This window comes from Carassius auratus, chromosome 8 (genome assembly GCF_003368295.1).
Source record: "Carassius auratus strain Wakin chromosome 8, ASM336829v1, whole genome shotgun sequence".
In the NCBI taxonomy this organism is placed as follows: Eukaryota; Metazoa; Chordata; class Actinopteri; order Cypriniformes; family Cyprinidae; genus Carassius; species Carassius auratus.
This window is the reverse complement of record NC_039250.1, coordinates 3,167,371-3,188,785: the sequence shown is the minus strand read 5'-3', so window position 1 is coordinate 3,188,785 and position 21,415 is coordinate 3,167,371. Positions and strand designations below refer to the sequence as shown.

At 34.6% G+C, this 21,415-nt stretch overlaps 1 long non-coding RNA gene across 1 annotated transcript in view; it reads left to right on the top strand.

Moving 5' to 3' along the window:
- LOC113106992 (uncharacterized) overlaps positions 1-21,415 on the top strand; it is a 98,933-nt gene that overhangs the window by 38,306 nt on the left and 39,212 nt on the right. Inside the window, exon 3 of the long non-coding RNA XR_003292606.1 lies at positions 13,903-14,006. This is a non-coding gene — a long non-coding RNA (uncharacterized LOC113106992). The remainder of the gene's footprint in view (positions 1-13,902; positions 14,007-21,415) is intronic.

Here is a 21,415-nt window from a genome sequence, read left to right as displayed (position 1 = left end):
TAAAGACGCCAATCAGATTGAAACTTGCCATTTCGGAGATCTCTTGTGCTTTTTTTAATGCAGTTTGAATCAGATGGTGCATGGGCTTAACATCTGAGGCCTGGAGCTGACTGTCAGATTTAGTTTTTACAGGGCATTTCATAGTGGGTGTTCGGAATAGAAATTGTCGATTAATTTTTATTTCCTCTGTGCTGTATCAGCCTCTTATTAAACACCAGGAATTGGAAAGCAGTCATCAGTAGCAAAGATGTTAATGAAAATGAAAACTTAAAATATTCGTTAATTGACGTTATCCAACCCTAATGCTCAGTTATTCCTCTCTTCTCTATGGCCCTGTTCAATTCCTCTTTCCCCTTCTCAGGGCTTTCAGATCAGGTGTGACGTGAAATGTATTGAAAAAATGTCACTCAAAGGCAACGATGCTTCATGGGCATGTCATAAAAACCTATTAAAAGTCTATTTTTATGACGCTTTTCCAACCAGTCTTTGCGTTTCAGTCCATTAACAATATAGCATCAATCTAGAATAACACAGAGAGCCCATATTTACAGCTCATGGTTCTCAGTATTTATGTGTACATGTGTCTTCCAACCATTAGTGAGAAGACTGTTGTTAAAAACACAATACAGATCTAGTAAACCTCTGACATCAGTGCAGCTGAGTGGACTGTAAATAAATACATCAGTTTTTAAGATCTGAATGTTCTGGGTTCAAGTGAAGTGCACAGATGCTGTTCATTACCAAAGACAATAATTTGCTAAATTAAACGGTCACATCTGCATCAATGTTTTTTTGTGTGATTTTTAGTTTTATTTAGATAAACTTTTGGTTTATCAACATCCTTATTAAATGTCCTGCAGGTAGGTTTTCTCTTTGCAAATACAGGTGCATCTCAATAAATTAGAATGTTGTGGAAAAGTTAATTTTATTTCAGTAATTCAACTCAAATTGTGAAACTCATGTATTAAATAAATTGAATACAAAGACTGAAGTAGATTTAAATCTTTGGTTCTTTTAATTGTGATGATTTTGGCTCAGATTTAACAAAAACCCACCAATTCACTATCTCAACAAAGTAGAATATGGTGACATGCTAATCAACTCAAAACACCTTCAAAGGTTTCCTGAGCCTTCAAAATGGTCTCTCAGTTTGGTTCTCTAGGCTACACAATCATGGGGAAGACTGCTGATCTGACAATCATTGACATCCTTCACAAGGAGGGTAAGCCGCAAACATTCATTGTCAGAGAAGCTGGTTGTTCACAGAGTGCTGTATCCAAGCATGTTAACAGAAAGTTGAGTGGAAGGAAAAAGTGTGGAAGAAAAAGATGCACAGCCAACCGAGAGTACTGCCGCCTTATGAGGATTGCAAAATCGATTCAAGAATTTGAGTGAACTTCACAAGGAATGGAATGAGGCTGGGGTCAAGGCATCAGGAGCCACCACACACAGATGTGTCAAGGAATTTGGCTACAGTTGTCATATTCTTCCACTTAAAGGGTTAGTTCGCCCAAAAATTAAAATTATGTCATTAATAACTCACCCTTATGCTGTTCCAAACATGTAAGACCTCCTTTTATCGTGTTTGGAACAGCATAAGGGTGAGTTATTAATGACATAATTTTCATTTTTGAGCGAACTAACCCTTTAAACTCTTTGCAGTTTTTCTCTGAGAAACTCCTTTCTGATATTGCTCCACTATTTTTTGCCGCAGCATTTGGGGAATTGGTGATCCTCTGCCCATCTTGACTTCTGAGAGACACTGCCACTCTGAGAGGCTCTTCTTTATATCCAGTCATGTTGCCAGTTGACCTAATAAGTTGCAAATTGGTCCTCCAGGTTTTCCTTTTATGTACATTTAACTTTTCTGGCCTCTTATTGCTAGCTGTCCCAACTTTTTTGGAATGTGTAGCTCTCATGAAATCCAAAATGAGCCAATGTTTGGCATGACATTTCAAAATGTCTCACTTTCAACATTTGATATGTTATCTATATGCTGTTTTGAATAAAATACAAGATTTGTAAATTATTCCATTCCTTTTTTACTCACAATTTGTACAGTGTCCCAAATTTTTTGGAATCGGGTTTGTAAAACTGACCATTTACTTAGATTTGGAGTTTATATTTTGGTTTATGATCATTTTCCTTTATGTTTTTCATTTTATAACACTGCTGCAACATATTTTTGCAAACTGATGAGCTAATTATTTTTTTTCTGTGTTAATCAACAGCATGTCATAAATAAACCCCAATTATTTTGAACCCAGAACATTCTTTTAAAGTGAAGGGCTGAATATGAGGGTAGTGTTATTGCTTACAGTCAGGCTGCCCCTTTCTGTCATTCAGCCCAACAGCTGTTTCTCTCAGTCCAGCGCTTAGAAGATATAATCTCAGCTGCTGGCTATTCATGGCCAAGTAACCCCAGAATGCACCTAGTTCAGCAGCCGAAACCAGCTGCACTGATGTCATGGCATATCTATGCTTTGAAGCCTGACCGAATGGCGTTTAAAGCCTGGTGGTGCACTGAGGGCAGCGTGTCCGCAGACAGAGGCAATCCCAGCCTCTCTAATGTTTTTGTCTGTGGGTTTTATGGGGTTTTCTTATCCTCGTATTACACTGTTCGAGAGAGGCCATGCTTCAGGATTTAGCGCTCCTTTGTTCTTCTTCTGTGGCCACTGACAGAGGAGATACGCTGGCACGTGTTCACCGGTTGTCAGTTGGACAATATGTCGGTGTTGCTTTTGGCTACTGGTGGTTGAGTTTGGGTTTTTCTTTTGAATTGTTCTTTTGAAGTAACATTCAAGGTTATTTTCAATGTTTTGTGTATGAACAGCATATGCAGCTTACTGTTAGCGCACTCATCCCTCAGTTGTGTAAAAATGAATGAGGCCTTGCAGAAATGCAGGTCACTGAGTTTAAGAAATGGATTCTGGAATAGTTCACATTGTTTTGCTGAGCCAGGATGACTGTTCTGGTTTGTTCTGCATTGCTGCTGGCCAGACATGAAGTGATTAGACCACACCTTCAAGACTCAAATATGCAAATATTCACAGCAGACTGCACTTCTGCCTATTTCAGTGAACTACTCCAAAAATGCAAAAAACAAATTATAATTTTTATTAAATTTAAATATAATATGTATTTACTATAAAGTAATTATCTTAAATTTTTACAAGCTACGGGTTTTAAAATATTGTCTAAAGTAATTGGTAACATGTGATAGATGCTATGCACAGAGAATGAAATAATCCTTTCATCCTAGAATCAATACTGCAGTACACAGTAATGAAAGCATATTCTGTTATTGAGTGTAGATCGTGTTAATGTTTGTATTGTTCTGCTATTATATTTGAAGTAGGTTGGGTCTCGGTTATGTGAAGCATTTTCTTATTTGTATAGGCTGTTATTGCTTTCTCATATCATAGTCAGGATGGGAAGCATAAGTCCAAAAGTAAGTAAATAAAACAAATCCTCACCTCGGTTTAATCAAAAATCATGTGTGTTCATATATAAGATTACTGTACATACTTTTTTTTTTTTTTTTTTTTTTTACTATATCTGTTTATCCATCCATCCACCCACCCACAAAGTATACTTTTTTAGAATTCATTTGAAATGTTTTTTTTTGTTCAAAATTACTATCTTATTTAATTTTTATATATATATATATATATATATATATATATATATATATATATATATATATATATATATATATATACACACATACACACACACACACACACACATGGAAAAGTTATTTTTTGTAACTTTTTTCAAAAAGTGAAACTGGATTCATTACATACAAGTAAAACTTTTTTTTTTTTTTTTTATACATAGAGCTTACAGCTCATGAATCCAGTCAAAAATCCAGTATTTCAAAGAATTAGAATATTTACATTTGAGGTTTTTTTTTAGATGTACCTGTAAACATAAGTATATAAAATTATATTATTCCTCTCTTTATTATTGATTTATTATACATTTAATTATATACTTGTATATACAATAATAATTGCTATGTAGGTCTAAAGTAGTAAAGTAGTGATTAGCAGAGACACAATTCTGAAAGACCGTAAGATAAACAAAGATGTTCCTCTTTGTATTTGCTCTTTTGCTGTATTACATCCCGATTCAGATACTATATCCCTCTATAATCCACTTAAAGCACACTACACCCGTGCTGCATGCGATTTGTATGTAAGCGCCCCAGGGATCCCAACAAACAGAAGCATCAGATTTCTCCTGTCCAATGAGTTTCTGAATCCTGCTCCAGGATACAGTGATATTGATTCTTTTCTATGCTGTATTAAAAGCTCTGTGTGTCCTGAACGCATCTCACTGTAACCAGCACTTCTTGCCACTGGTTTATTCATTTGAATCCCATTCGTTCATAATGCACGTATTTCATCTGTCAAACATGGTTAATGTGTTTTAGTGACACACAAAGTAACCTCTACCTTTGTTAAATGCCCCAAGCCAGTAAGGGATGACAGCGTCTTTAGTTTTGATAAATGTTTCGAATTATCCATGTGCACATAAGCACATGTTGAAAAGCATTGTCTTCTAAGTATTAGCTGTGCACTACTAAACAGGATGCCAAGTCGTGTCTCTTAAATGCACACCACTACAATAATACAGTGATGGGGTCCCTTTTTAAAGGATTACTATATCATAATCATAAAATATTGTATCTCTTTTATTTTAGCATTTTAATTTATTTTATATGATATATAATGTTAATATGTCAGTTATGCCTAAATTTAATACTTTTAATCTGCTAAATCAAAATGATAAAATCTAAAATAAAATGCATATAAATATTAGACAATTCCAATTTGTGTATAATTAATACATTTTAATCCTATGAGCATAAACCTTTAGATCAGTTCTGTCAAATGTGTTAATGCTTAAATATTACAAAGTTGGGATTATAATGTAATACATTTTGCCATTTTTGTATATAAATAATAAAAAAATAATAATTAAAGCATTTGAATCATAAGAGCATAGATAGATATATTATTTTTGTCTTTTGCAAACAATAGAAAACAGATGGTTTTGGTAACTCTAGATGTTTGGCAAAATAATGTAAAAACTGTAATCTATAATTGTTATTCCAAGAATGAATAGAAGGAAAAAAGACATTTCTTTGTGGCCAGTATTTATTTCATCCTGACAAGCAATGTGTCTTGTGTGGAAAATGCTGCTTTACATTTACGGTCAACTCTGAGCATATTTTTAACACACCGGTATTTTTAGCTTGTGTGTTTTTCAGAGGGATTCAGTTCACGGTCATGCACTGTTTGCTATGTGGTGCCAGTGTCATGACATCTTTTAGAGGCATATTTTCCTGTTGAAATGGAACGCTTGACCGTCTGTTGACTTCCTGTTTCTGCTTCCAAGCAGTGGATTGAACACGGAGATCAGGAAGAAGGAAATGTACCTCCTTAGGGACAGGGAATGTTCTGTGATTTTACTCTGTATCCTGTCTCACCTGCTTATGTAACACTTCCGTATAGGCAAACATAGAAACAAACAGAGAGCAGCTGGACAGGGAAGCCAGTCTGTTATTCATACATTCCACTCATTATGCTGTGAGGACAAAATCAACAATTCTCACTTGAACTAAATCTTCCATTTTCCTGTAATTGCTTACAGTGCTTATTTATGCATTTTCAATGACCTTTGACCTGGTTTAATGAATATTCATACTAATTATCCATGAATATTCATTAAAACGTATTCCATTTAAACACTAGAAAAAAATTTTAAAAGCTAAATTTATTTTTACCAGGGTTCAAAATAAAGTGGCTTACAACCTCTATAATACTGCATTAGCTATATGATAAAATAAAGTGAAGCTTACATAGATTTTTACATTTTCTACATTGTAATTGTGATTTAGTACCCATTTTTCCTGAATTTGTTGATTTTTATTTATTTATTTATTTGTTTATTTTATTGTTTAATCAGTTATATGCATTGATCTAGATCAGTGGTTTTATGCCATAACATGACAATAATTATTGGCTTATCAGTATCGGCTGGAATTTTAATACCAGTGCATCCCTGTTAACTTACACAAATGTATTTACAATATAATACAGTTTCAGAATTTAAATACCAATGCATCATTATTAATTTGCACAAATGTTCATACTGTAAAAATAAAGAACTATTTGTTTTTAAAATTTTGAAATGTTTTTTTTTTTTTCTGCCCTAAGATCACAATAATTATCGTCTCATTAGTATTGACTAGAATTTTTATATCAGTGCATACACTGATTATTTGTGTGTGTGTGTGTGTGTGTGTGTGTGTTTTGCTAGGAGGTTGCTAGGTAGTTGCTATATGTTCTTAGTTATTGCTGTGTGGTTGCTTACTGGGTCAATGCTTAATTTTTGTTTTTTGTTTTGTTGGAAATCGCAGATATAATTGCTCAGAAAATTAATGTGGCACCTTTCCTCAACAAAATGCATGACAGTTCATGCCAGAAATATAATGAACAAGGCTCTTCCAGTCAGATTTTAGAGCCCATTTTATAAAATGTGATTTACAGTGGACAGCCCGAGGGAGGCCACCATGTTTAATGGTGTTATCCACGTAAGCCACATTGCTGCAGGACATGTGTGAAAGACATGTATAACTACAAGCATATCGTTGTCTATCCTTCTATCTCTGCCCCCATCTTACTGCGGTTTGAAAGTTGATCGGCCGGCCCGGTGCGGTGTGGTGTGGAGCTGGAGTGAAGGAAAATGAGCATGCTGCTATTTTTAGACCCTCTGGCAGGTGGACAGAAGCGGAGCACATCTATATATAGAGCTGAAGAGAGCGGAGAGCATGTCAGAGTGTGCTATGCTGGGACTGCACGTCATGGAGATGCCATGAGCGACGGCCTCTGACCCCGGCCCCGGTCTGTAGCATTTCCTATGTTTCAGTCACCGTGCTGAAGCGCTAGTGTTCGGGTGTCTATCACTGCGTCTGCCACTGGTGGCTTGTGGGAGGCCGATTGGGCAGATGGTGTGTGAATTATTGAGCAGATGGGGAGTTTCTGCAAGGAAAATGTATATCGTGGCTTTATCATTCATTTGTCAATTGCTTCACAGCAAAGGATTGTGGGAAAGAAGTAGACAAATACACACAAATATCAATGTCATTGTGGTGCAACAAGTCTTTAGCAGTGAACCCAGCTTGAAAGAAAAAAAACAGTTAGGGGAAAAGGTTCTTGAGATTATTAAAATTTCCATAGAACTCGTAGAATGTTTTTTATAATGTCGCTTTGAAAACCCTCTTTTGAAACCTGTATGTTAGAGGCAAAGAAATAGCATGCTTTTATGTAATTTTTATATTTGATATATTGTAGTCAATCTTTGTCTGTTTTGATTATATAGATTGTTTTCTATTTTAATTAGTTGTGTTTAGAATAGATTTAATTCAATCAATCCTAATTGAGATCTTTGTTTTTGTGCCGGATAAATACTGCTATCATATCATATATCTTATCATGTGTCATATGTCATGTGTCATATATCATACCATATCATATTGTGTACAGTGGGTAATGAAAACATCAACATTTGTAAATACATTTCTAAAGCTGTTTACTTGAAATTTCAACAGATGTCGGTAACAACCCATGTAATCCACAAGGAAAACAAAACAAACAAGTTCAGAAATTAAGTTATATGTACTAAAATGTAATGACGAAATTTGAATGTATATCATTCACAAACTTCTACAATATGTCTTTGCCTTTTGTTAATGAATACATATTTTAGCTAAACTGTATTACCATCAGAAAGGTATAATACATTTTGCTTTTAAAATGTTCAGATTTACAATTCACATTTAAATCCAGCCAGGTGTGGGCCTATAACCTATTAAAAAAAAAAAAGTAATTCTCTTGTGTCAGCAGCACTGACAGAAAATGGAGCACTGGGAATTTTGGGATTTTAACTTCGATTACGATTAATATGGGTTTATCAGGGATTAATAAAGAAGAGTTGCTTTAATGTCATGTTAGCACACGCAGAGAGATTATCATGCCATGCTGAACATGTACAGTGTGTCAGGGGCTGATAGTCTCTTCCGAAGGATGATGTCTAATTCCCAGTCCTGTAATCTCAGACCTTAAGAGAGGTGTCAAGAGCCGAGATGCTTCAGTCATATCCGTTTGACATGTCTGCTGGGGTCCAGTGCAAAACGAGCTCTAGCAGCACTGGTTCGGTTCATGATAAAAATGACTGGCGCTCCAGTGGTTACACTGATGGGTTTTGTCCACATAGAGACATGTGCAGGCGCTAGATAACAACATCACTGCTCGAGTCAACCTGTCCAATTCTTTCGGCTGAATACCTGCGGGGCAGAAAGGAGGAGGAGGATGAGGAAGCCTAACATACAACAAAGAAGCTTTACATTCTTACATGGAGGCCAGATAGAAGACTCTCAGCCAATCATAAGATTCTAGTATGAAGTTTATGTTATAGAAATCTTAGAATTAAGGATGAAATTAAATAGAAATTATAGTTGATGCAATAATTCTGTTTTCTACTTTTTCAATATTTTATGTATTTTATTATATTTTTATAGATGTATATACTTAAAACGTAAAAGAAAATATTCAGAAAGGGAACATTAAATTGCTTTAAAGTGACACTAAAGGCGTATTATATTACAAAAGATTTATATTCAAATAGAGGCTCTATTCATCAAAGAATCCTCAAAAAGTAGAACTGAGCACCAATAATAAGCACAAAATCAGCATCATCAGAATTATTTCTGAAAGATCATGTGACGCTGACTGAAAATTCAACATTGTCATCACAGGAGTGATTTATAAATATATAAAAATAAAAAGTTATTTTAAATGGTAAAAAAAAAAAGTTATTTTAGATTATATTTTTTTTTTTACTTTTACTGTTAGTAAATTTTTTACTTTACTTTTTTACTACAGACTATTCTCTGTTGCAAGCCATAAGAATTGCATGGTTTTCCTGGGAAGAATGTGTGGTAAGAAGCATATCGGCATGAAAGTAGCCATCCTCTGAAAGTAGCACATAAGTGTGGGTATTTACAGACCAGCAAAATCACACGGACTCCTGCTGACATGCACACTCTCACAGTAATTACACTCAGAATGCATTTAGCATGCATGAGCACACACACAAAACCACATGTTACAGACCATACTTTGTAATAAGCATGCACACAGATGCACTGCAAACCCTTTAATAATGCTCCCACAGGCTGTCAGTTCCTCTCCATCTTGTCATGTGAACTTGCAGTACAGTAAACACTCACGTTCACTTTCTCTCTCTCTGTGGCTATGTTCCATAATCTAGAGAATCGCCTACTGTACGTACAGTTGGCATCATTGTAAAGCTTCGTACATGCTCATGACTGTTCCAAAAATGTCTGCAGATTAATTATAATACTTGCTAAAAAAAATCTTATTTTAGATAATTCTTAGGTATCCTTCTCAGTGAAATCAATCCTAGAAAAAAAATTAATGCGACAAGTTCAGTAAAAAAGGTGATCCTTTCAAAATAGTAAATGTCATCATTCAATACCAAAAATGATTTAATGTAAAATTAAAAAAAAAATTGACTTTTTCTTTATTAAACTATATTTGTGAGTGCATATATGCATATAATATCATGCTTGTTGCAAAATGATAATCCATAAACCCAACTATAATGCTATTTGTGTGTGCATGTGGTTGAGTTAGCATGCTGCTTTAATCCTGTTACACAATGTACAAAATGCCATGATTTTTTGCCAAATTTGGGAAATAAAATAGGATTTATTTTTTCAGTATAGAATTAGCTCTTTAGTATGACGTTCACCAATGCTGCCTTTGCGATTAATATAACCTCCAACAAAGTTAACGAGTGTTGGTGTCCAAGAGCTTAAATTTGAATTTGGACTGAAATACCTAGTTCAGCTACACAGCACCTTTAAAGAATTTGCCACTGATGATTCCAACACAAGTTATGAGCAGTGTAGAGTAGCGCATATTGTTTGTCATTTCTCAGATCACACATTAAGACATGGTTTTATTTTTACGCGGCGCAATGCAACGCAACACGTAAAAAGACAGTATAAGTCATTATAATCAGTAATTATATCCCAACTGGACGAAACAAATGCCTCGTTTGTAATGGGTTTTATTGGTTTTGTCTAGTCGTGCCAGGAGATGGCATCACCGTATGATAAGGGGTGTAACACTTGAGGCATTTGGCCAATCACAACGCACTGGATAGCTGGCCAATCAGTGTACACCTAGCTTTTCAGAACAATGAGCTTCGTAAAAGTAGAAAACTGTTTTTTTTAAACCTTAAACCAAATAAGCAAATGAACCATATAACCCCTTTACATTTACAAACCCCCTGATAATCCTACACGAACCCCAGTTTGTCCTTGAACTCCAATATGGTGTTTATCCTATTAAAATAAATAAAATTATAATGTAATTTGGAATTATATATGTGTGTGTGTGTGTGTGTGTGTGTGTGTGTGTGTGTGTGTGTGTGTGTGTGTGTGTGTGTGTTGTATAAAATCCAATCCTGTCACATTCTCAATCATGCCATAATCACAAATTGATTTGTAATTCTGGCAAGATTGAGAATGTGACAGGACTGGATTTTGTACAAAGTCATAAGACAGCCAAACTATATTGTACAGTATGCCATTTCTCCACTGATGTCACACCGTCTGCTGTGCCTTTTACTCAACATCTCACTTGGGTTATATCATACAATCTAACAAGCAGTTGTCATAAAGGACAGAAGAAGTCACACAGTGTACAGTGGAATTTAGAAAACATCTCACTGAGCCTTGAAACCAAGCCTTGATCTCTTTCCCTTTCACTCTGACATCCTCTATAAATATCGACCTGCCCAGCAGGTTCAGAGCAAAAGTCTCTCCTCTCGTCCTCCCGTACCTGCACTGCTGAAGTCTGTAATGAGTGAGAAAAGCCCACACTAGCTGAATTAGCTGGAGTTCCTGATGGATTATGGAGGCTGATTGAATTGTGAATAAGGCGGGAGACGGGCGAGGGGTTGCACTGCTGGGGGAAGGGTACAGTGAGCTGATCTGGCACAGCGGCTCGGTTTCTTCTGTGATTGCTTCAATTAGCTGATCGAGCTGCTGCCTCTGCAAATGGCTTTGGCGAGGTTGTCATGGAAACGATGCTGCGGCCCCATCCTCACCTCGTGCTCTGATCTCTGGAGGGGGGAGGGGGTGTAATTGTCACGGAAAGGTCCTTGCGTATTCGGTTACATGCAACTGCTTTCCAAACGTCAGACGACAATTACAAGAGTTCATCATTAAAATATGAACATTAACTTAAAAAAAAAAAAAAAATTCACCATACAAACACAAAATATCAAAAAAAAAAATAAATAAATAAAAAGGAAAAGTAACCCATATGACTCTTATATGTGACCCTGGACCACAAAACCCATCATAAGGGTCATTTTTTCATAAAAAAGTTTAATAAATAAGCTTTCCATTGATGCATGGTTTGTAACTATTTGAGCTATTTGGATGTAACTATTTGTAAATCTGGAATCTAAGGGTGCAAAAAATCTATAGAAAAAGTAGATTAAATTGGATGCACATATTTACTAATTAATTCCCATAGTTTATAAATTGTGCGCACGATTTATTCATTAGTTTCCTCGATTTATTAAATAATGCACACGATTTATATTTCGAGGGAAATGGTAATCGTCTGCACTATTTATTTATTTATTTTTATTATTCAATTGGCATTTGAATACTATGCCCTTAAAACTCCTATTGTTTACAAAACGGAGAAACAAAACCCTATCAAACAGAGGAAGTAATCGCATGAAAAAGAAACTGATCTCACTCCAAAAACACCCGTTAACCTTGTTAACTGCAAACAATTACATACTGTGTATCGATATTACAGAACAAGAATGACAAAATAAACAGCTATAAAATTATATATTAAACTATAATATTTAAAAAATCATGCTGTAAGCTAGTGGCATTTATTATAAACGGCACAAATGTCATTCAAAGCTGAAAAGGCACTGGGCTCATGAGCCTCTCTCATTTGACAAGAATCTAAATGATTCCATTTTTGCCATATTTGTAACATTTGGTTGTTAAACTTATTTATTATGTACTGTAGCTTAAACATGGCTTGATACTTCACTCATGTTCCAATATTAACGCAAAATCCTTTACATGTGTAAAACTGTTGTTTGGGCACTGCACGCTGATTTTACAGTGGACCTTTTAAAATATACAGTGTAACTTTTATATTTGTTCGACTGCATTTTAGTTTGATGATGAATACCTGAAATGTCAAGCAATGCTAGAACTAATGTTGTTTTGTGCGTGTGAGGTGCCTGGGCCGATCAGATGGATTTAATAAAAATATAAAGAAATGAAATGCATTAAAGGGATACTCCACCCTTAAATTAAAATGTTGTCATTAATCACTTACCCCATGTCGTTCCAAACCCGTAAAATCTCTGTTTGTCTTCAGAACATAATTTTTAATATTTGGATGAAAACCCTGGAGGCTTGAGACTGTCCCATAGACTGCCAAATAAATAACAGTGTCAAGGTCCATAAAAGGTATGAAAAGTCATTGTCAGAATACTTCATCTGCCATCAGACATGCAATCTGGGTTATATGAAGTGACGGCAACACTTTTGTTTTGTAAGTGAAGGAAAACAAAAATAACTTTATTCAATAATTCCTTTGTCAATGGTCTCCTCTGTGTCACTCCATATCACCGATGTGCTTCTGTGTTCTCCGCGCCACAAGGATGCACTGGTTTTTTTTTTTTTTTCTTCACATCAAAGCTAAATACACAGAAATAGCACATCCTTGTGGTCTGGAGGACACAGAAGAGCATGCAGCATGGAGATATGGAGTGATTTTCATACTTTTTATGGACCTTGATACTGTTATTTACTTGCAGTCTATGGTACAGTCTCAAGCCTCCAGCATTTTTTTTTTTTTTAAGATTTAAAAAAAAAAAGTATAAAGTAAATTGACAAACAATCGAATATCCAGTATCTCCAATATCCAACTGAGAATGTAGGTCTGTTCCTCAAAAAACGCTTTTATATGACTTCAGAAGCAATAAATTATATTTCCTATTGAAAAACAGACTCATCCCCGTGACTAAATAATGACCCGATAATTATTTAGAATTAACTAATTACTTAATTGCATAATGTGAGACAATTAGGGTGAAACAGTATATTAAGTGGGAAAAAAAATGTAGGCTTGGTTATTTTATCCATTGGACTTCCATCCATAAGACATGTGATTTAAATGCATCACATTCGATTTGACTGAATGTTTTGTGACTGGACCCATGCAAATCAGCAGAAATATATATTTTTTTTTTTCATTGTTCAGAGAAACTTTTAGTGAATAGTTCTTAAAAGAACATCTCTGTTAGTGTGTGGAACATTTCATAATCTAAAGAACTGTTTTCCACTATAAATAATCTTTTGACCATTGGAATATCCATTGGATGTCAAAGGTTCTTCATGGAACTATAAATGCCAGTGAAGAACCTGTATTTTTAAGAATTGCAGATTGACATCTACTGATGAATCATGCTAAAAAAGACCATGAGCAATTTTAAGGAGGACACCCGGGTCAATTCTGATATCATGTTGACTTTAAGGCTTTAAAGGTGGAGGCCTAAGGTGAGGCTATAATTATGATGGCTTTATAAAACTGGAAGGTTCTTACGTGTGCAGAATGCTTGGTTAAGTGTGTTAATTTTCAATGGTGTCCAGTTGACTTTCAAAAAAGCATATTTTTGTTCCACAGAAGAAAGAATGTCTCAAAGATTTGGAAGAAAATAAGACTTAAAAAATGACAGGATTTTCATTTCTAGGTTCAGAGGGATTGGCGTACAGTTAGGCCTCATCAAGATCTATGAGATCTACTGTCCACTTGATTGAAGGCCAGGAGTGACATATCAGCTGTGGAACGTGTGAGGTATGATGAACATGTCCAGACAGCAGCTGTGATTCACTGTGATCCACTCAGACGGAGTGTGTGACTTCACACCCAACCACACACATTCACTCCAACACACCCCGTCACCTCTGCTCCCATGACACCATTGTCAACAAACAACAGACAAAAACAGCTCGTTGGGGACATTTATATATACACTGTATAAACCTACTAAAAACACAGTGAAGTGTACATAAATATCAAATGAAAAGGCCATCAAACAAAGTGTACAAATAAATGCAAAAATCTGGGGGCAGAAAGTTTGTTTTTACGTTTTTGAATGAATGCTCACCAATGCTTGATAGAAAGAGGAGTAAAACATGAATATTGTGATATATTATTACAATTTAAAATAACTTTTCAATTCGATTTTATATTCAAGATGTTTTTGTTTTCTATATAATTATTGAAATATACATTTTGAATTTTTTTTATTTTATTTAATATTATTTTTAAGAACTGTGTATAAGGCTTTAAACAATAATTATATATATATATATATATATATATATATATATATATATATATATATATATATATATATATATATATATATATATATGTTAGTGCTGTCAATCGATTAAAAAAAAATTAAAGAAATTATTCGCACAATTTTTTTTGATTAATCGCAATTAAAAGACTGAAACTTTTTGGATATGTAAATGTCAAATGTAAATAATTAATGTAAACTCAAGACAAAGAAACTATTTAAATTCAAAATATGATTGTTTATTGGAATTTTTGTTTAACTTGTAACACAGATTTTCTCATGTAAACAACATACCTGCAAAAAACCATCAATATCCTCCAAATGAACTGTTGGCTTGAAAGCCATATTTATTACAGAAATAAAAACACAGGCATGTAAGTGCCATTTGAATTTCAAAACAATCAATGCCAATATAAAACAAAAATGATTTCCATGTTGAATTCTAAGTGGACTGCAAAAAAATTCCAAAGTATAGTCATTGCCAGTGCTTTAAGTGGGCTGGTACGCACCGGTACTCAGTACCTCCACTTCCAAATATAGCTCTTGAGCGTACCGCCACCTCTCCGTGCGCCCAGAACGTGCTTTTAGCGTACCGGCACGCTCATTTGGACATCTGTTTTAATAGAGGTTTTAATCTTTTACCTGCACTGCCGATTTTCAGAGCGCCCTTCACAATGCAAGCTTCCTAATTCATCCCACCGAGAGCAGTAACTACATTACCCATTCACCCTTAAGTTATACAAGTGAAAAGTGCATGTGTCGCTTTTCCCACTGTTAAGTGTCAACAACTCAACGTGGCTGGAGAAGGTGTGTGAAACTCGTTGTGAGTGTACACCACACTCGGTTCGGTTAAAAATCAAATACAGTTAACAACAACACTTAATATGTTACTGCAAGAACAAGACCAGAATCAGATGATTCGCTGACTGACACCTCACCAAATTTGAATCCGATCACTGCAGGTCAGTCTCAAGCTAATGAAGTAATGCAGCTCTTTCAGGAAGGGTGACCAGATGTCCCGAAAAATTCGGGACAGTCCCGAAATCTAAACTGTTGTCCCGACTCCCGAATCTGGCCCCAATTGTCCCGAAAATTATACTAAAGCAAAATCTTGAGTATGTATTGTCTGATAAACATTAAAAACTGTCTGCGGAGGTTGAGTCGTCCTGCAGCCCCCGCTGGCTGTTCATTGGCTGCAGCATCTTTTTTCTAAGTTCTAAAAAAATACCGTAGACGGCAAGACACAAATTTAGATATTCATTTATCTAATTAATCTATAGCCTATGCACAAAGACAATATGATCTTTTTGTCCCCTTTTTGTTTTAAAGCTTGATGAAGAGAGAGAGCGCAAGTTGCTGCAGCTGAGGAGGACAGTGATGCACGCGCACAGGAGTGATTGACAGTTCACGGCACTGTGTACAAAAAATACTACGCTACACAATTATTTCGTTATTTTCGTTTAAGCTTATTAACGTTAGCGTTACAGAAAGGTCTGATTTACACACTGTTACAACAGTCATTGTTTTTTTTTTTTAAACAATGACATTTGAGTTCATGATTTTAATGTTGCTGTTTCTTGTGGCAGACTGAATGAAGAGTAATGTTTCTTGTGGCAGACTGAAGAGTAATCCGGCAGAGTTTTATACTGAAACTTTCCATCTAAAAGTCCTTCCTTGGTCTTATCCATATTTCTTTGCACGTTGAACACACATAGGCCACAACTGGAAATAAAAAAAACTGCAACCGCGTTAATTGCGTTATTTTTTTTTAACGCGTTAAATATTTCAAATTAATCGAATGCGTTAACGCGCTAATTTTGACAGCACTAATATATATATATATATATATATATATATATATATATATATATATATATATATATATATATATATATATATATATATATAGGCTATCACATGATCCTTCAGAAATCATTATAATATGCTTTGGTGCTAATGAAACATTTCTTATTATTATTATCAGTGTTTAAAACAGTTGTGAAAAAAAAAAACACCTTACTGACTCCACATGTTTGCTCAAAAGCAGAAAGGTTTCTTAGAAATCTTTTTTCTGAGAATTATCTTTGTCAGTTGCATCAGTTAAGAAATTAACAATCGTTGTAAATCTATTTTGAACATCCTGACCCTGAGTTCTGAGCAAGATAAGAAGAAATAACTCCTTTCCGCAGGAAGCAACGAGGGCTGCACCTCTGCTGAGTTAATGATGATCTGTTTTCCTGCCGCTCTCACACTGGGCCCATCACATTTACATCTATTCATTTAGCTGACACTTTTATCCAAAGCGACTTACAATTGCTATATATGTCAGAGGTCACACGCCTCTTGAGCAACTAGGGGTTAAGTGTCTTGCTCAGGGACACATTGGTGTCTCACAGTGGATTCGAACCCGGGTCTCTCACACCAAAGGCATGTGTCTTATCCACCGCGCATTGCTGATGCAATGTGAGAACAAAAAAGACTTTTCACAGAACCAGCTTTCCAGACATAATTTGTTTGCTTATTTACCCATAAATATCAGATCAGATGAAGGGATGAGTTTGGGTGTGTGGGTAATCCTCACCTGAATGGTTTCATTCTGGAGGAACTCCGTGTTATACATCTTTGTCCTTATACCTGAGGCTGAGTCTGAGACTGTTTGTGATTTTGACTCACTGAAGAGCAATTATTAAAGATTATTTTGTTTTTTGCATCTGGCATCTGAAGAGATAGATTTTACATTGATATTTAGTTGATTATTAATGCTGTTCAGTTTATCCGCATCACTAGTTCCCATAAGTATTATTCATTATTACATAAGTATTTGTTGTATAGTCATGAATATTTCTCAAATTGTTCAGTAAGGTTGGTTCTCAACTGTCATCTGATGGCCGATAAGGCCAAAAAGAGTTTTAAATTAAATCATAAATATAAAATGTTTTTACCTAAAATAAACATTAACTATAATAAAATCAAATATAAAAAATATATATTAAACTTTTATTTCAGCTAGTTAACAAGGCAGCAATCCTTAAGTAAAATAAATTAAGAAAAAAAAAGATAAATAAAACCAAATTGCTAAAACTTTAAAGGGAAAACAGAAATGAAAAGTCTAACATTAAAAAACTAATAGTAAAATAGCACCACGCTCTTTTTCATAAAATGTAAAAATCTAGTTTAATACAGATATTATTTGATAATCTGTAGTTTAACTGGCTGCCAAGGTCTTAAGATTCTCTGAGTCTTCATAAATTCTTGTAATTAAAGAAAAGAAAATGACAGAACTTGAATAATAATGTCTAACAGCAGGACGCTTGTTAAGGCTTTTTCATATTCTGTTATTGTTGCTTCCCTGCTGCTTTCTCTCTCTCTTTCTCTCTGGTTTTTTTCTCTCAAGTGGTCTCTCTCATTCAATTAAGAATCATAACAGAGTAGAGACAGACTTTTATCTCTGTTTAAATCCTGCAGTGGTTCTCCGTGTTCTTTCTCCCTGTGACAGACGGCAGAGTTTGGGAACAAGAAAACTTTCCAGGTTCATTAGAACATCATGCTCCATTAGAATGAGCTTATTTATCACCCTGTTCTTTTCTTCGTGTTCCCACTAAAACACAGCACCTTGTTAGAAAAGCACTTTATGGGATTGTCGTTACTGTTTGTCCAGAACAGAAAGAAATCTGCAAACATTTCCCTTTTTTCTGTGTGACTTTTTCTGTGTTTTCTGTGTTTAGAGAACATTTAAGTTCTGAAAACTTTGCTGTATGTTGCCTGTTAGACAGTCCACTAAATGACTTGCTTAAATAAATTATATATATATATATATATATATATATATATCTCAATAAATGTTTCTTTTGTAATCCTAAATTATTTAGAAAGATTAAATAATTTTTTTAAAGCATTTTGTAAAAATGTGAAACATAACTTTTAAAATATTATTTTATTAATTAAAATGCCATCTCATTTTTATTTCTATTTATATTGTCCTGATATTAAAATTGAAATATTATATATATATATATATATATATATATATATATATATATATATATATATATATATATATATATATATATAATTTATAATTAAATAATTCATTTTAGTTTTTTTATGTAATCTGAATTTGCTGCAATGCTTTATGGGATTGATCATAAAACATTTACAGTTATTATTATTTAATAGTTATTATTTTTATTTTATTTTTATTTAATAATAAATAATTTGTCATTATCTTTTTTTCTTGCAAATCAAATGTTCAAATCAATCTCTATCCTTTATATGATGTGTTTTTCTGGATTTTTTGGTCCATATTCTGTCCCTATCCATTAGAATTAACCTACCATAAAAATTACAGACCCTTCATTTCTTTGTTGGCAAACTGACAAAATCAGCAGGGGATCAGATAAATATTTTCTCCACTGTAACCCAGTAGTTTTTGTGCACTGATGTGCGCACCTGTGCCATCTTTTTATGAAGCGGACTAGGTTTTGGATCAGAGCATTCGATCTTCCCTCATGTTGAAAATAATTGAGCAATTACAGGTTGAACTTACCCAGCGAAACATGCTACGAATTAGAGCACAGTAGCCCATTAATCAAGTCCTTTGTGAGATTATCATTTTCAACGCTTCTGTGCTCATGATTCTCTCCATATGCAAACACCTCCCTCAGTTTGAAGATCTTTAGGAAACCCAAGCCCCATTACTTCCCAAACCTTCTCCAGTTCATCACTGCTTCACATGGGCATGAAACATTCCTCATCTCCGTCTCTCATTCTACACCTCCATGACCTGCATTTCAATAGATATCCAGGAAGTTGACCACAAAAATAGTGTTGTCCTTGATTTACTTAGCAACAGATACCTTTTTTTGGAAAGAATGTCGATAATTTCGCTTATGGTTGTTTTATTGGCTTGCTTACAGAATTGTTTGTGCATCAAAAGCCCACCTCACTCACATCAATCTCTTTTTCCACTTAGTTTTGAAAAGACTTTGCTGCAGGTATATAGTTTGAGACAACTGAATGTTGTTTGCTTGTCATAATGTCTTCTGACTCTGTACTGTTTTCTTTCACCCATGCAACATGAGATAATAAAAGATGTCCGAGTTGCCTTTTCTGTACAAAACAAGAGAAGGATATTCATACTGCCAAACATCAAGGACACATTAAAACTAGTGTAAAATCAGTCCAAATGACTTATGCCCTATTTCAATGCGCGAGTTAGAATTTTAGATGCAACTGGCTAAAACACACAGGAAGCTGAATTGAGTTTACTCTATTTAAATTAAAAGAAATTCTAATGTGGAAATTTTATATATATATATATATATATATATATATATATAAAACAATTCTGAATAAATTTTCAAGAAAAAGTCATCATTTTTAAATATAAACTCACAATTTTGAGAAAAATTAAACCGAAAATAAACAAACAAATAAACAGAATTAAATTCTGAGAAGAAGAAAAAAGTCAGAAGTTTATCTCACAATTTGTATCTTTTTTTTTTCATCAAAATTACGAGTTTACATTTCAGAATTTCATTTTATTTGTTTATTTTTCAGATCTGTGTTTGTTTCTTGCAATTCAAAAAAATATAAAAATTTTACAGCTAAATTGTGACAGATAAAATCCAAATTGAAAAGCCAGTTAAAAAAAAAAAAATTATATTCCATGGTAAAAAGGTTATGAAATGTTTATATCTTTTTATTTATTAATTACATATGATCAAATGTATAAACTAATGTACATATACATTTCCATAGCTGCCATTTCTTCCTTTCTCTCTCCATGACATTTCATAAACTTTCAATGAATTTTCATGCCAAAATTGGAAGTTTTCTTGCTTTTCTTATTAACTGCTTCCATATAGTTATATTCTACCTGTAATTTTGCATCCTGTTTGTTACCTCAGTATAAATTGATTTCAAATTGGGAATTCAAATACATTTTTAATTCCGTTTTAAATTGCTCATTAGTCTGTTAGAGTCTTAATAGTAAAAATTACCATCCAGCTTCACTGTATGGAAAACAAAGTTGTGCATTCTGTCGAAAATGTATGTTTTAATGTTTTACAAATGGGGTTGAAGCAACACAAGAGTTAGTAAACATCTGGCAGATTGAATTTAAGGCTGAACTAAATGTTATTCACAGCAAGTAGCTTCGTGCTTTAGAAATCTCCTTGATTTGCACTAGAAAATGTAGTGCACATAGATGTGTTGCAGCATTAAAAAAAAAAAAAAAATAGTAGAATTATGAACAGCGTGACCTTTTCGCAGTGACATGACATTGCTCAATGACATGACTCTGCTAATGCTCTTGCGAAAGACCATGCTTTTTATACATAAAAAAGCATATTGCAGATTGCATGACCCCTTCCCAGAATCACCTGAAGTCCTCTTACAGTTGCTGACACCAGCATGAGGCCGTGAAGTACTTCATTATTCATTGAGCAGCGGCCCTCTGACACGCTGTGGCAGCATTTTGACAACCGCCACAGCCGTTAAGGGGGTTGGGATTTGAGCGGAGTTCATCCACTGGCAGCGGACATGTAGTTTAATGGGAATAGAGCATGACAGTGGTCAACGTTACATCCGGCAGGTGCGCATAATGCTATCATCCCGGAGGAACCCAGGCAAAACGAAAGGCAGCTATGTTCTCGCTCGGCTCTTGCTGCATGCCGTGATGATTGCACTCTCCACTGGCACCAAGCTGTTTCTGCATTATCCCCTCATGCATCCCAGGGCAAGTGGCTGGAGAATTTCATTGCTGTCACTTCGCATCCCCTTCCCGTGATGAGGCAGAGCAGGGTTTGCCCCGTCTGCACATTCAAATCAACTGAGCGTATGACAGGGCTTTTATGATTGGCCTGTTTGTTGTTTGCAAACTATGCATTTTGCATAT